The following is a 6,026-nucleotide window of genomic DNA, read 5'->3' as shown; positions in this document are numbered from 1 at the left end:
TTCCCCTCCCGTTGGTTTTCAGCCACTGGTGTTCAGAAGCATATTCTCCATGCCCAATCCTTTTTTAAAGCCATCAGAGGGTAGCTTATGTTAGGTACAAGACCCATGTTTGATGGATCAATAACTCGGTTTGTGTGGGGCGCCGCAAAGCACTGGGTTTTCGCTGCAAAACAACTGCAAAAAAAAACTTTGGCGCAGGTCTGCAGATGACATATTAGCTCTCTTGCAAAATAATAGCATTAATTTACAGGAGAAGGTCAGCCCAAGACCATTTACTTCTTCAAGGCAGATGGCACCCTCACCAGCCAACAAGTTTTTTGTTTTGTTTTGTTTTGTTTTGTTTTGTTTTGTTTTGTTTTGTTTTGTTTTGTTTTGTTTTGTTTTGTTTTGTTTCTTGAACCAGTCTTGCCCTCCCTGGCAGTTAAAAAAATAAAATAGCAATAAGTTAAAACATTTGCTATCTTAAAGTCAGCTGCCTGAGTCCCCAGCCAGAATGAATCCCTGGCCACAATTCATAAGTAGGAAGTGGGGGGGGGAAATATAATTTTGGGTCCATGGGCCAGTTTGTGAGTTTTGTGGTGAAAATCCAGATCTTTAAGTAACTAGGGTGTTCAGCTGCACTTTTCATTACTGATTACACCTGAAGATATTTAGAAAAATGCTGTAAGGCTGCTAATTCCAAACTCAGGTTGGGCCGGGAGCATGTTCTGCCCATCCCACCTGATCTGCTGTACAGGGAGGACAATGAGCCAGGGCTGTATAAGCTGTGTCCCACATCATTCCTGAACACTGTCACTGACCATTTGGGCTGAAGCCCATGATACCTGGAGTCCAACATAACCTGGAGGGCCAGATTCCTCATCCTTGTGTGAAGGGACTTGAATTGGGGAACCCTTGCTGTCTGGGGCTGATATGTGTTGCAGCCCAGTAATATCTACAATATCTACAATATCCACCCCTGGGGATTAAAGGTGGGCAGATAGATTCCTATGCGGAAGAGAGACTTCCTGAGATATGTCAGGCCTAGATCCTCAGGGTCTCCTGCTATTAACACAGAACCGCTCATGCTGCACTTTAAAAAAACGAATGTGTGAGCAAAATTCATAGTTTTTGCTATGCGCTGTGTTTCTCTCCTGAATCTTCATTGAGCTTCATTTCTAGTCTTCTGAGAGGGAGAAATTTTTTCTGTATCCACACACATACATCATTTTATTTATATGCCACCTTTCCATAGTTCAAGCCATGCTCAAGGAGGCTTACATAATTACAAACATAAAAAACGTTGTTGTAGACAGTTACAGATAGGTAGCCGTGTTGGTCTGCCATAGTCAAAACAACAAAAAATTCCTTCCAGTAGCACCTTAAAGACCAACTAAGTCAGTTCTTGGTATGAGCTTTCGTGTGCATGCACACGAAAGCTCATACCAAGAACTGACTTAGTTGGTCTTTAAGGTGCTACTGGAAGGAATTTTTTGTTGTTGTAGACAATAAAACAGCAAAAAGTACCCATATCCTAGCTAAACAATTTCCAATGAAATCATAAGAAGATCTAAAATTAATGCAAAAAATGAATAAGATCAACAACATAAAGGTAAAGGGACCCCAACCATTAGGTCCAGTCATGGCCGACTCTGGGGTTGCGGCACTCATCTCATTTTATTGGCCGAGGGGGCTGGCGTACAGCTTCCGGTTCATGTGGCCAGCATGACTAAGCTGCTTCTGGCAAACCAGAGCAGCGCACGGAAACGCTGTTTACCTTCCTGCCGGAGCGGTACCTATTTATCTACTTGCACTTTGATGTGCTTTCGAACTGCTAGGTTGGCAGGAGCTGGGACCGAGCAACAGGAGCTCACCCCATCGCAGGGATTCAAACTGCCGACCTTCTGATCAGCAAGCCAAGAGGCTCAGTGGTTTAACCCACAGCACCACCGCGTTCCTTAGCAACAACATACATGCACCTAAATAACACCCCAGCCCAGGGGTCTGTTTAGCAGCTTCAGTCAGGCTTTAGCAGAGTCAGTCAGGGCCCCAAACAGCCTCAAACTTTCTCAAATCCTGGATAAATTGAGAATTTAATAGTGGAATTCTACGCATATTTACTCAGAAGTAGGATTCACTGTGTTCCATTCTTAGACTTACTCCCTGGTTCAGTATGCACTGGGCTGCACTCTCAAGCAGCTGCCTAAGAATAAATCAAAGGTGCAAGTCAGATAATATAATCAAATTAAAACTTTGTAGAGGGCTTTCCATTTACTCCAGTGATATAGACTGTACCTATGCAAATATATCTTGTTTGTTGGTTATTTAAGTGCTCAACAAACAAGCAATTCAGGAAAACGACTTGGGTCTCCCTGGTCTATAGTCAACATTTACTCTAACCGCTAAACCCCATTGCCTGTCAAGCTTGATGTGATGGTGAGACAGTGAGAAAAATGTGACTGCTTTAGAGTTAAACCTCACCTGCCACAAAGCGTGTACTGTTCAGGTTTCTGTATTTGTCAAAGGAGCCTATTTACTTGAATTTGAAACACACCGTTCATTTTAAAAACTTGATGTGTGCATTATTCAGGCCTCTGTATCCAGACCTCAGGACTTGCTCCAAATCCCACCTGTCACTGCCACTGCTCCATGTCCCCTTCAACCACTTTCGCCTAGTTGGCATGTGTTCTTGGACTGCGATGTTTCTTGCCTAAATGGAGACATGAATGTGTAGAAACCTCTGACTTCTCCATGGCTGGAATGCAGCCTGCTATACAGAGTCATGTGTTCTGTCCATGCACTAGCATGTGGCCTATGGAAAGGTATGCAGTTAAGGACAGAAGGTCCCAGGCCTTTCTTTTCAACTCTTTGCTGACAGTAAACTAAGATGATGGAGGGTACAATCCCAGGAGAAGCTCCCCAACCAAACAACTTTAAACAAGCATGCTGTTGCTCTGATCTGCTGATTCCAATGGGGCTTTGGACAAGCAAACTTTCCAATGCACTGGGCTCAGAGTCTAGTTCTTTCTGCCTTGTTTTCCTAAACTCTAATCCAGAGGCAATAGGATTCCATGGCCTACACACGTTGACACCTTGACCCTAAACACACACCTTGATATGCATATTGTAGAGCCAAGCACCTGCAAGGTAAGAGCGTCTTGATGATTTCCACATTGAAAACATATGCATGAAGATCTTGCATCTGGAAGATCTGTATCTAAAATGGTTGGCGTATATGAAAATATTGACAGACCAAAGTGAAGGTGAATGGTTTAAAATACCTAAATGTGGGAAGTGTTGAAGGCAGCGTTAGTTTAGAAACACTTCACACAGAAATAATTTTTTCCCCACTACATGCATGACTCTTATGCTAAAACTTTCTCCCATAGATAGATCAATTGATCAAACTTTTTTTTCACATCATGGACATGATCCAAAAAGCTGCACAGCTACTTACATGCAGCCAAAGCGACTCTGGGTAGTACCTGACAAAATTATACTTGGATCAGAGCCATTACTTAATTTTAGCCATATTAGTCAGCAAATATCAGCAAAGGAGCACATTGCAGCAGCTTTATCCTTGTGAGCTGCTGCTAAGATGTCTTGCCCTGATGAAGGAATTTAATACCAAAATGTCTTAGGTACAACAATTTTTGTTGCTCTGTTCCGCCCTGCCCCCCATCTCCCTCCCTTTTTTTTGGTGGGGGGAGGTTCCATTCTGAGCATGACTTAGTTGGATACCTTTGGGCTTCTATTTCTCAAACATTATTTGCACCGCAAACCACTTTTGGAACAAAGGAGCCAAAAAAGGCACTCAAACTCTTTTTATATGTGACTGCCACAGCTAGAGTTGTATATGCGAAGAAATGGAAAGAAAAAAAGAGGTACCGAGGGGGAAAAAATTGGCAAAATAAAATGATAGAATACACAGAATTAGTAACTATGACTGTGAAATTAAGAAATAAAGATGAGTCACAGATAAGAGATGAGTGGAAGTGTTTTGGAGAGTATCTTAGAGGGTGCAACTGTCAATATGACCTTCTGAGCAGCAGATAGCACTAAATAAAGGAATATTTGACACGAAAAAGATTGGAATGATAGAATATGCAGCAGACAAGAGACTACCTAGAATGCCATGAAGAGATGTACTCATAAGTCTGAGCAAAAGGGATAAATGATGGATACTGTATGATGTATATATAAATTGTAAAAACACATAAACAAAAATCACAACAATGAAACTAAGGAGACTTTATGAGGCCATTTATGATATAGTGTGTGTGTGTGCAGGAGGAGAAAGAAAAACAAGAATTCAAAGAGAAAGAGAAAACCCTACCCTTTCCAAACCCTTTTGCACCTAGTTGGATACTTAACCTTTAATGTAGCCGTTGCAATATCCAACTGTGGCCGGCAGGAGTCCCTGTTCACCTAAGGAATGGTAAGAGACAATGACAAAACGCATCTATAACAAGACTGATGCCAAAGTTGCAGCTGTAACGCCCGCAGTCCCAGATCTCCGATGTTAAGAATGACGAGATTGTGTTAAACGACCAACAAGTAAAGCGATCCACTTTAAAAGCCATTTATCCCCTCCAAAGAGAGTTGGAGGGTGAAAAACAGACAGCAAGTTTGATATAAATCAAACTGATTTTCATTAAACGATTTCTAAAAGGATACTGCAAATACCATTCCTACTCTCCTTTTGACAAAATAAGAGTGCCTACCTCCATATTTATAATGAATGTTCTCATTATGGTGGTAAGGTATTTTATTCCTTTTACAGAGTTGGAGGAACAGGATCTTTGGGGGGGGGGGGCAGGGGGGTTGCTCCCAGATCCATCCTTGTCACTAGAAGTCCACATGGCTTCAGCAGCAAGAACCTATTTTCAGGTCCATAACTGGTTCCCAAGTTATGGCTGCCTGTGAATCGTGATAGCTTGTCCACTTTTGCATGCAACAGGAACCTCCTGTCTTGAGTCCTGAAATGCAGTCCACATGGGGCTACCCTGGAAGACAGCCCAGAAACTGCAGCTGGTGCAGAATGCTGTTGTCAGGGTCCATGTATGGGGACTTTTGATGCTTTGCCACATTGCAATTACTTTGTAGGATCACTGGCTGCTTATATGCTACAGGGCTCGATTTAAGGTGTTTGACATAACAAAAAGCCGCATCAACTTGGGACCTAAAAGGTGCCTTTCCTTGCATCATCCAGCCAAGGTTCTGAGATTGGCAGAGGGGACCCTCCTTGTCCCACTGGACAAGGAGGTACCACTCTGTGTGGGGATGTGAAATTCATATAACGTGACCTTACAACTCTTCGTAGCACCATATTCATTTTGCATGTTTAAAAAAAGGGGGGGGCCTTATCACCTTTTGGCCCTCGAGACTTAGGAGTTGCCATACTCTGCAATTCCCTCACCCTGGAGGCATGGATGATTATATTTTCAATGTGTTTCTGTTGCTTAATTAAAAGATTTCTGTTCTCACAGGCTTTTTGAAGCTCTAGTTATATCTGCATTCGGTTTTCTATATTTTTGCTGCTTCCTGATATTATCTGTATTCCCTTTCTATTGTTGTCCTGTTTTTGTTGTTAACAATCACATTGGGATTTACACCTCGTGGGGAAAAGTGGTTTGTGGATTTAATAAATAAAAAATGCTTCCTACAAAAAAAATGCAAATGGACAGAGACTTATAAACAGGTAGCTCAGTTTATTATCTTTTAATGGACTGCAGGGCACAGCTTATCCCCAGGCGGGTATGTTTAGCCTGAATAAGCAGAGATTGAGAGGAGATACGATCGCCATCTTTAAATATCTAAAGAGCAATCAACTAGAAGATGGAGCAAGTTTCTTTTCTCTTGCTCTGGAGTGTAGGACCTAAACATTCAACAGCTTCAGAATTAGCAGAATGGAGTTTCCGACTTAACATCACAAATAACTTTCTGACAGCAAGAACTGTTCAACAGTGGAACTGTCTCCCTTGGGTGGTGGTGGACTCTCCTTCCTTGAAAGTTTCCAAGCAGGGGTTGGATGGCCATCTGTCATG

This window comes from Podarcis gaigeae (genome assembly GCF_964106915.1).
Source record: "Podarcis gaigeae genome assembly, chromosome: 6".
In the NCBI taxonomy this organism is placed as follows: Eukaryota; Metazoa; Chordata; class Lepidosauria; order Squamata; family Lacertidae; genus Podarcis; species Podarcis gaigeae.
Note: the sequence above shows the minus strand (reverse complement) of the source record.